Raw genomic sequence first — 11216 nt, forward strand, 5'->3', positions numbered from 1 at the left:
AGGCAGGAAGATGGCTTCAGCCCAGGAATTCAAGCTGTAGTGAGCTATGATTGTGCTGCTGCACTCCAGCCTGAGTGACAGAGCAAGACCTCATTTCTTTAAAAAAGAAATTAAAATTAAAATTAAAAAAAGAAGTCCAGGCGTGGTGGCTCACGCCAGTAATCCTAGCACTTTGGGAGGCCGGGGTGGGTGGATAACCTGAGGTTAGGAATTCAAGACCAGCCTGGCCAACACGGTGAAACCCCATCCCCATTAAAAATACAAAAATTAGCTAGGTGTGGTGGCGCACACCTGTGGTCCCAGCTACTCCGGAGGCTGAGCGAGGAGAATCGCTTGTACCTGCGAAGCAGAGGTTGCAGTAAGCCGAGATCATGCCACTGTACTCCAGCCTGGGCGACAGAGGGAGACTCCATTGCAAAAAAAACAAACAAAAAAAAAAGTGGAGGGAAAGACCCTCACGCCCTTTATCATATGAAGACAGAGCAAGAAGGGGCGACGTTTGAAGCAGGAAACGGGTCCTCAGGAGACACCAATCTGCCTGTGCCTCATTCTTGGCCTTCCAGCCTCCAGAACCTGAGAAAGAAACGTTTGTTGTTACAAAGCCACCTGGTCTATGGTATGTGTTTGAAGCAGCCTGACCACCCTAAGTTACTGAGTCCCCCCCAGGTTTGCCACACTGAACCAGAAACACCAGTGAGGGCCTTGGGAGGAGGGTCAGAAACTGCTTCCTCTGGATTCTTCTCTACACCATTCACTTGGTGCTTCAGAAAGCACAGGCAGCTCCCTGGCCACCTTCCCCTCTGAGTTATTAAAGCCAAATGCGACAGGGCTTCACCAAGAAGAGGCGGGCACCCGGTGGGCGCCGGGCACTCTGCCTGGCAATGCGGCAAGTGGATGCTGGCGGGGGAGGCAGGCCTGGGGTCCATGCCTAAGGCCTGCTAAGCCGAGGCAGCACTGTGTGGGCAAAAATAAATCCCCAGATGGACAAGGCTCTGAGGGGATCAGGAGAAAATCCACATGGAAATGTTTAAAACCTATTTCCCAGAACCCTATCATCACCAGGCAGAAACCACAGCCTGCATTTACGGGGCTTCCAGGCTCTCCCACAGACCCAGAAAACTTAATCAAAAACCTATCTGAACTTTACAACCACAAACTAGCACCAGCCACAGGGCCGTTATCGGCACACAGCCTCGCTGCTGCAGAGATGGCACGAACTGTCAGGAACCAACCCGGGACTGATAGCCCGGCCAGTGGCCATGCCACACACAGGCTGCACTTGCAGACTTCCCATTTGCAGAGATCTAGGAAATGGCAAAATGCTTTCTTGTTTTTGCATAGATTCTTGAATTAGTAAAACTGCCACTGGCTAGTTCACTTGTCGAAAAAAACTGTTCCAATTTTATTTTAAATTTGATTAGCTTTAAACATTACCTCATTTCATTTCAGGAAAAGTTACCAAGATTTTTCTCACACACAGCCATAGTAATAAAGACAAGGACATGACACCCAAAATTAAAAAAAAAAAAAAAAAAGTATCTTCTCCATGTGACTGTTCACCCAGCTTCTCACTCCAGCTGTGGAAGGCAGGCCACAGTGCTGCCCGGGAGGCCCACCTGCCGTGGGCACAGCCCCTGCAGCAAGCCCGACTGGCCCACCATCCCCCCGTCCTCATGTCCACACCCCCCAGGCTCTTTCTGCAAAGCTCTTCCCTTCATCCCAGTTCAAAGACTAGCGAGAGTCAACAGAATTGCTAACAGGTGATGAATCCGGGGATTCAGTGTCATCACACGGTGACACTATTTTCACTACTTTTAGGCATGTCTCAAAACAACCATAGTAAGAAGTTTTTAAGAACAACATTGTTTCTTTCAAGGACCACCTGCTCAGATGTTTTCCGCACCCAGCCATGGGTTAGATGCCCTCCTCGGGGTTCCCCGGCCTGCCCCATCACCCTGCCCAGATGGCTGGCTTCTCAGGCACCTGCCTTGAGCCTGGCACTGAGCAGCCACCTGGGGACCATCTCCAGAATGGAACATACCACAGCAGCTACTAGCTCACAGTCTCAGCCTACTAGCTCACAGTCTGAGCCTAGTGACAGTGCCCAACAAGAGGGCAAAATTGGGCACCAAAGGCTGAACCCGGCAAGCCAAGTGGCCAGCCCAAAAGAAACAAGGAAACAAATGGGAGCGGCAGCACCTCCTCCCTGACCTCCGCAGGAGCCAGGGAGCCAACCCAGAGGGCAGTGACAGCTGGGCACAGCTGCCCATACCTGTGGCAGCCAGGAGTCCTTCCTTCCAAGCTCATGACCAGGGAGGAGCGGTGTGGGAACCAGCATGCTGCATGGGCCAACGGCAGGGCTGGCCACAGAGCCCCCTCCAGCAGCAGCTACCTGGCATAGGGAGTGACAGCAAAGGTGCCTCAAAGTCGAATCCAAGGCATGGAGGGCACTGCCGCATTTCTCCAGGCAGAAGACAAACGGCACTTTTCAGTAGGGGGTGGCAGGAGCTGACGAGCAGTGCGACCCAGTGGCCCACAACTGCACTAGGCCGGCCGTATCCAGTGGCTCCTCTCCCTCATCAGCGCCCTCACCGGGCGCTTCTCCAGAGGTCCCAGCTGGGCGCCCAGCATGGATGCAGATGCCACACTGTCTAGCAGCGTGAGTGCTGCTGTGACCCCTTCTCAGGCGCCTACTGAGTGCTGGAGACAGAAACCCCTCACACACCCCGGTTACCACATGGAAGCAGAAGCTCCGAGCACTGGGTGGCTTCTGGAAGGTCACAGAGCCCAGGAGGGCCCAGCCCGGACCATAAACTCTCCCTGCACCCCACCCACAACGAGGATGCCAGGCTTCATGATGTTTCTACTGAAAGAGAAAGCGGACGGGGAGCCCCATGCCTTTAAGAATTAAAAACACTCTCGGCACCTCAGTAGTTCAGTAGTGGGCTAGACATGTTTTCAACAGCCCTGATATTCCCTTCAGCTTACCTAGGGAGATACCTGTCACACTAGGGACACCAGCTCCAGGCTGCAAGTCCATAACAAGACCACCTGAGCTGTGGGCGTCGTTCTCGCCACCAAATCAGAGCTGCCTTTCAAATGGGCACGGTTAACGACAGCAGAGCAGCCGTGGCCGCAGCCCCGGGATCTGGCTCCATCCAGCAGAGGGTGGTGGTGCGCACGTCCTGATGGGGGAGGACTTCCACACTCCAAGCTTTTAATGCCGTTTTACGTAAGCAACACGAAAAAAACCACCAGCAGTTATTCTAGTACTCCTGGCTGGGAGCGGATCTGCATACTGAAGTAAAGCCCCAGGTTAGGGCAGGAATTTCTAGAACCAACTGGACTCTGCTATACCTGTTCTTCTTCAGCAGCCAAAACGTTTCTCAAAGTCTTTTAAGAGACTGAAACCTTGATTTCAGTATCAATACCCAAAATATCACGAAAATATAAGGATTTGTTGCTTTGGAGAAGGGACCAATGGAGGATCCCCTTTCCAGGGTGATTTAATCCAGTTCTATGGGGTGATTAGGGGCTGGCCTGTCTTCCTGGTCCCGTTCTTCACTGTTTAAACCGCAGGATTCCTAGAACATGACCTTGGAACTGCTCCTCTCCTCACCCATCCCTGGAGCGAAGGCACTGGCCCCATGATCTGAGGACATCATTGCCTCCCCAAATAGCTGCATGGCCGAATTGGAAGTGACGCATTCTTAGTGGACTCCTAATGGCCAGCCCTGAGGACAGAAGACAGGTTAAAACTTCAGGCGGACCCACATTACCGATTCCACAGAGTTAGGCGAGTGGCCTGCTTTCCTCCAACAAAGCTGGGAGACGCCAGAGACCGCAGCTCCATCAAATCCCCTCTTGTGACATAAAACCATCACACAACGCAAAGTTCTACTGCTGTCAGTCCTCAGCGTGCTGTTTCTGAGTGGGAGGGGAAGTGGTGGTTTTTTGGTTACTAAACTGATTTTCATGCCAAATTTCATTAGGTCTAAAGGCTAAAAATAGTAAATCTTTCTACTTTTTGAGCATCTCCAGATTTGAGCAAATTTTCAGGGATGCCAAGTATCATCGCCCCGCACCAGCCTCATCTGGTTCTCGGGGTGAGGCCCACCTTCCCAACTCCTCACCCCATGGCCCTGATCCTAACGGCAACCTGATGGCCTGAGACCAGCTGCCCCGCTCCGGAACAGGCACAGCGATGCCCTGTGCAGGAAGAAGGGTGGAGCAGGGTGACCAGATTCCTGCCAGGCAAAAACCTCTAGCAAATCTAAAGTCTGGCCATGTTAGTCTTCTCTGCTTCTAACACACCTTTCTGTCAAATTAAAATTTAACACAAGGCACAATTCCACCGTCTTACATTTTAGCCCAACCAAATAAAAATGCTGCAGCATGCTTACTCGTGAAATGGTTCATCTTCTGCCCTTTAACATAGCGCATTTAGAAAATAGGCAATTAAATGTAAAGCTTAATACGGAGCAGCACGGGCACCGTGATTCGACGAAGTGGCACGGGCCTTACCTGCGGACTAAGTGCGGTAGCAGAGCACAGCAAGCGCCCTGTGCAAACACAGGAGCGTCCTGAGAGGGCCACCGGTGTGGGGAACTCAGAGAGCCGCAAGGTCCCCACAAATGCCTGCCTAAAAGTGGACTGCCTGAGAAGCTGCCGTGGAGCAAGTCCCGGTGCCCAGGGAGCCCCCACCTCCTCCCTACCTGCCCTGCCCAGACAAGAGGAAGGCACTCTTCCCAGGGAACGTTCCAGCAACAGAGATGTACCCAGTACCAGAGACAGTTCAATGATCCCTTTAAGGCACCTTAAACGGGCCCTGCCCCCCAGCTCCTTGAGACCTCCTTCCAATGTATTTTTATTTTGTGCATTTAGTAATTGTTTATCAAGATCAATGATATTTATGATTCTGTGATCAATTCTGTACTGATAATTACAATGACATAAAACATTCTTCCGGATGTTAACATACCCTGATGATCACAGAAATGTTTTAAATTGCAATATATACTTTTGTCACAGAGAAGTATGGAGAACAGTCCATAGGCCGGGTGTGGTGGCTCAACGCCTGTAATCCCAGCACTCTGGGAGCCTGAGGCAGGAGGGAGGGTTGCCTGAGGCCAGGAGTTCATGACCGGCCTGGGCGACATGGTGAAACTCCGTCTCTGCCAAAAATACAAAGAAAAATTAGCTGGGCATAATCCCAGCTACCTGGTGGGCAGAGATGGGAGGATCACTTGAGCCCGGGAGGTCGAGGCTGCAGTGAGCCATGATCGCACCACTGGACTCCAGCCTGGGGGACAGAGTGAGACCCTGTCTCAAAAAAAAAAAAAAAAAAAAAATCATCCTGGGCAACTCAGTGAGACCCCATCTCTGCAAAAAATAAAAATGAAAACTAGCCTGGCATGATAGCGTACACCCGTGGTCCCAGCTACTCAGGAGGCTGAAGAGAGAGAATTGCATGGACCTAGGTGGTCAAGGTTGTAGCGAGCCCTGATCCCACCACTGCGCTCCAGCCTGGGCGACAGAGGGAAACACTGTCTCAAAAAAGAAAAAAAAGAATGAGGGATAAAAAGACTTTCAAACGGAGCAAACATACAAGTTCACAAAGAAAAAAACTGCCTTGTCAAGACTGTTAAGAACAATTTGTTCATTTTTTTAAAGGGTGACTGATGGTAGGTATCATTAGGATATTTAACATTGGATACTTTTTAAAAAGCAATACAATGGTTACTTGTAAATGCCAACATTATACTAGAAATTGCATCTTTTGCAGTTGTTTCAAATTAGGACCAAAAATTTAAATGTCAACTTAAAAATGTGTCTATAGTTTTTCAAAGTTTTTTTTTTTTTAGACGGAGATGGAGGCTTGCTCTTTCGCTCAGGCTGGAGTGAAGTGGTGCAATCTTGGCTCACTGCAACCTCCACGCCACTCACCACTGCCACCACCACCCACCCCTGGCCTGCCCCCCTCCCTCCTCCCCGCCTTGCCCCCACTCCCCCCTACCCCACCCCTGCCCCTGGGTTCGAGCCATTCTTGTGCTTTAGCCTCCTAAGTAGCTGGGATTATAGGCGTGCACCACCACATCTGGCTGATTTTTGTATTTTTAGTAGAGATGGTTTTGCCATGTTGGCCAGGCTGGTCTCGAACTCCTGATGTCAAGTGATCCACTCGCCTTGGCCTCCCAAAGAGCTAGGATTACAGGCACGAGCCACCACGCCAGGCGTCAAAGTTATTTTACAGAACACATGAGCAAAAATGTTTTCAGGCCTCTGCTTGACAGCAATGTAACTCTAAAACATTCCTAACTCATCCATCACGGACACCAAAAGGGCTGCCTCTACGACACTCAGGCATTCCCCCTTGCCTCGTGTCTAACACGCTCTTAATACGCGATTTCATCTCCAGCGTGGAGATGTCAAACTCCTCCCCTCAAAAAACTTAAAAAAATTCCCTTCCCATATATACCAAACCAAAAACCATGGTCTTGAATAAATGTATTTCCTAAAATGATGACTAAATTGTTGGTGATAAGGAACTTATTCATTGTTTTCTGGCCTTATGATGTCTTTTTTTTTTTTTCTTTGAGACAGGGTCTCACTCTGTTGCCCCAGCTGGAGTGCAGTGTGGGTGTGACCTCCCCTCACCGCAGCCTGGACCTCCTGAGCTCCAGCAATCCTCCCGCCTCAGCCTCTCGAGTAGCTGGGACCACTGATGTGCGACACTGCATCTGGCTAATTTTTTTGTATTTATAGAGACAGGGTTTCGCCATGTTGTCCACGCTGGTCTCAAACTCCTGGGCTCAGGCAATCTGCCTGCCTCAGCCGCCTAAAGTGCTGGGACTATAGGCACGTGCCATTGTGCCTGGCTAATTTTTTTTTCTTTTTTTGTACAGGTAAGGTTTTGCCGTGTTGCTCAGGCCGGCCTGGAACTCCTGGACTCAAGCGATCCTCCTGCCTCAGCCTCCAAGAGTGCTGGGACTGCAGGAACGAGCCTCTGTGCCCAACCTGAGTGATCTCCTAAAATTGTGCAATAAGGGTCATATATAAAAGTACAATGACCACCACACCTGACCAGGTAAGCACTGTGTTGATCCCTCTTTATTATCTATTCTAAGGGTTTGCTATGCATTTTTCACTCAAGATTTTCCTTTCTTTGAAATAGGAAAAATTTGGTTGCCAGTCAATTCAGATGGTTCCAGGATTTCAAGGCAGAATCCCAGGAGAAACCTTGGGGCAAACTACAAAAACTCAGAGCAAGCAGCAAAACAGAATCCCAGGTTGGAAGGGACTTTCCAATGCAGCAAATTAAGCACTTCTGGGCCAGAGTTCAGGAATGCAGTTTCCTCTCACTGCCAGCAAAATCCTTCACCAGGTTTAGGAGGATGAAAGTACCGAGACCCAGGTCTGAACACCTCCCTCAATGGGGCCTGGGCCCAGTAGAGGTGGGAGGGTGAGAAGGCCAAGCTCAATGACTTGAAAGGTTATGAAAACCCCTTCAGCTGCCTCAGGATCCCACTCTGGACTGGCTGGCACCCTTATTCCTGCACTGGGGACAAAATGCCCAGCACTATTTCCCCCCTTCCCACCCACCCCTGCCCCCGGGGGCTCCCGACAGACTCTGAGAGTGAACTTGTGTTCTGGAGCCCTCACTAGACAGGAAGGTGGGCCTTGGGATGACCCTCAAAATAATGCAGCTACAGCCCAGCCCCTCTAACTTAAGAGAACTCTCACCAGGTGTGGTAGTATGAACCTATAATCCCAGCAGCTACTTGGGAAGCTGGGGCAGGAGGATCGCTTGAGCCTAGGGGTTCAAGACCTGCTTGGACAACACAGTGAGACCCCCTGACTCATAAATACACACACACACACACGCACACAAACACACACACACACACACACACACACACATGCGAGCGCACATGCAAAGGAGAGAGACTATAATCCCAGCACTTTGGGAGGCCCAGGCGGGCAGATCACTTGAGGTCAGGAGTTCAAGACCAGCCTGGCCAACATGGTGAAACCCCATTTCTACTAAAAATACAAAAATTATCTGGGCATGGTGATGTGCACCTGTAGTCCCAGCTATTCGGGAGGCTGAGGCAAAAGAATCACTTGAACCTGGGAGGTGGAGGCTGCAGTGAACCAAGATCGCACCACTGCACTCCAGCCTGGGTGACAGAGTAAGACTGTCTCAAAAAACAAACAAACAAAAAAAAAACAAGGGGAGAGACAGAGAGAACTCCCTCTCCCTCTCACCTGAAGTCCCCAAGCTACACAGCAGCTGAGCCACAGAGAACTCAGAGCCTTTCTCTCCACCGTCAGGGTTTTGTGCTGTTTCCCGCAATCTAACTAGTCGCGCTCAACAAATGACCCCTACCAAGTGTCCCGTCTTCCTGGGGCCCTAACACCCACGTCTTCTGAGGTGGGAACGATGGCGACCCATCCACGGCTCTCAAAGGGCCACTCTATCAGGGATATGAAACACTAAGTGGGTTATGCGGCTGCCCTCTAAGTCTGTGGACGTTTTTAATCTTCTTAAAACGTCTCCTCCAAAAGTCACTTGCCAAGGAGGCCACTTCGTAAACACTATGAGGCCTCCACTAGCTGTTTCTCCTGTCACCTCCACCCAAATGGCAAGGGGTTAAAAATGACGATATGACCTGTCAAGCTTCCCTTTCGGCAGGCCCCCTCCTGATTCAGGGTAGAGAAGATTCATTTCCACCAACATTAAAGAGGTCTCCCAGTCCTCTGAAAGTGCCTGATTTCACAAAGGCTTAGCATTTGATACTCGGGGGGAAAAGGCCACTAGAAGCACATTTTGAAAGTTTCACATTTAAAAAGATCCTTGTTCATTGATTTTGGTGGGGTAATTAAGCTAATCTAAACAAGGGGACCTTGTCTAGGAGCCGGTGGGGGAGGTGCAGCCGCTCAGGTCCTCTGCCTGAAAACCCACTGCAGACGCCTGCTTTTGGGGTCCTCTCTCACCCCTTCCTTTCTACAAGGCTGCTCTTCAGCTGGGAGGTTTGCTCCCTCTGGTCAGGTCTGTTTCCTGGCTCAGGTGGAGACAACCCTTCTGATGGTGTTTCACTAAGTGCGCCTTCGTCAGCATAATCACGCAGTGATGAAAACCTGGGGAACCTAGGAGGCCAGCGAGGAGTAGTCCTCACCCATCATTAGCAGGAACGTGGCTTCCAGCACATTCTGGCTCCACAAATTACAGACACGACTCTGCCAGGGGTGTTCCCAAGAAAGGCACTGGCAATTTGGGGTTGTCTGCCACCTACAGTGCTTGTCAGTCACCCTCACTCGGTGCCAGGCCACAAGGCTGTTGGTCACAAACCACCCCAGCCAGCCACTGGGCGTCGGGGCCCTCGGGAAGAGCGGGAGAGGGCACTGGGATGCACCACGGTCAGAACGACAATCACAGCCCGAACCCCTGCGCTGCACTCCTCTGTCCTCCCCACCTCTCTCCTGACAACACAGATACAGTCCATTCACCACCAAGCAACCTCAAGATTGGCTGAAATACCTTCCTCGGCTCCTTTCCTCCATCGGGAAACGGGGGAGCTGCCGCTGCCGCAGCCCTCTCCTTCCCTGCAGATCTGCGGGGCGGGCTGGGGCGGGATCTCAGGGCTCACGGAAAGGAGGCAGAATCCAGTTTACAGGCTTGCTCCGCCCCTCCCCCACCCCCCTCCAATAAGCAAAGTTAGAGGGTGTTACAAGCTGCAAGACACCTTGGAGCTCACCCAGTCCAATCTCTGATCTGCTTTCACGATGCGACAAGGGCCAAAGCTGCAGCACGCATCTGGGCAGGGCAGCAGGCCACTCCCCCCATGAGCCCCGGGAGGTGGCCCTGGGCAGCCTCCCCCCTCCCCGCCCTGTGAACACGTGGGCCACAAAAACACACCTTTAAATACCCAGTGTGTATTTCAAACACATTTCAAACGATTTGCTTCTTTCCTTTACAGCCACTGCCACAAAAACAATTAGCCTGAATGGGTGTGAAATCCTTGATGTGTAAGACGACCTAGTTCCCCAGCCTCTCTCTAGAAGCACATGAGTTCTTTACTGCGCCTGAGTCTCCTCCACCCAGAACCTGCACGGCTGCCTCTTCTCATCCTCAAGTGGCTTCTGCAAAACCTCTCCCAAGCATTTAAATAATCTCTGCTCGTTCTTTTAACAATAATTCAAACCTAGCAGAAAAGTGAGGACATTATACATTTCTTTTAAGGACAGTGAGTGTTACCTGCTCTGATCCCCATGTGTTAAGACTCCCTTAACCAATACTCCAGCTTTTTGTTTTCTTACTTTTTCCTAAAGCCAGCACAAAATAGCAGAAGGATAAGATTCCTACCACATTCTACCTGTCTGCCAACGACACAGGAAGGATGAGACCGTCTGGGGAATGGAAGCGCAGGGCGCTCTCAGTAATGCCGGGCAGATGCAGTGGCTTTTCCCCAGCAGAAATGGGCTTCGATTCAGAATCTGCCAGCCCACAAGAATCATCTGACTCCACAATTACTTCAATCACTCATCTGGTATACCCTCTCGCTCCGGGTCCTAGACTGGAAAAGACAGCCCCCAAAACAGTAATAAAAACGACAAGCCCTGTTTTGCTGGAGTCAGCTGAGGTATCAGATGGGGGTCAGTGGCTAGGTCTGTGAACATGAAGCCACACTCCATCAGTGACCCGCACTGGAGAGACACAAACACCTCAGGCTCCTTAGGAGGTCAAGCGGCCCTTCCCAGCCCTCCCTAGCCCCCGCCTTCTAGAATCATTCTGAATAGCTAACCAGGAGGCTGGGCCCCGTGTGGATCCGCCTCCGCTGGAAAAGCCTCTGCTGGATGTGCTCCAATCCAGAGCAGGATACCTGGGGGAGGAACGGGTTAAGCTCAAAGGGGAAAGGGGCAGCGGGTGCTGAGACGCAGAAGGTGCGAGGACTTCTACAGAGCAGGGAATCTGGGCCCAGATGAACTGATGCCCTGGCCTCTTTCCTCCAGGGACAAGGTCGGCCTCAGGAAATCAAGGTATCTTCAAAGGGACACAAGGGAGCGCAGTGCCGAAGAGACCGGGGCAGAGCCACAGTCCGGCGGTGCAGGCTGGGGGTCCGAGGTGGGGGACACTGGCTAGCAGTGCTGCCAGGGTCGTGTGTGCACTGGGCAGAGGGAAAGGAGGGGAAGAGGGGAAGGGGAAGAAGGGGAAG

General features: G+C 51.4%; 1 protein-coding gene across 2 annotated transcripts in view; it reads right to left on the minus strand.

Annotated features, from left to right (window-relative positions):
- SLC45A4 (solute carrier family 45 member 4) overlaps positions 1-11216 on the minus strand; it is a 97009-nt gene that overhangs the window by 84828 nt on the left and 965 nt on the right. The gene's annotated exons all lie outside the window — the stretch shown is intronic.

The sequence above is a fragment of the Hylobates moloch genome, unplaced genomic scaffold (assembly GCF_009828535.3).
Source record: "Hylobates moloch isolate HMO894 unplaced genomic scaffold, HMol_V3 SCAFFOLD_9, whole genome shotgun sequence".
NCBI classification, from domain to species: domain Eukaryota; kingdom Metazoa; phylum Chordata; class Mammalia; order Primates; family Hylobatidae; genus Hylobates; species Hylobates moloch.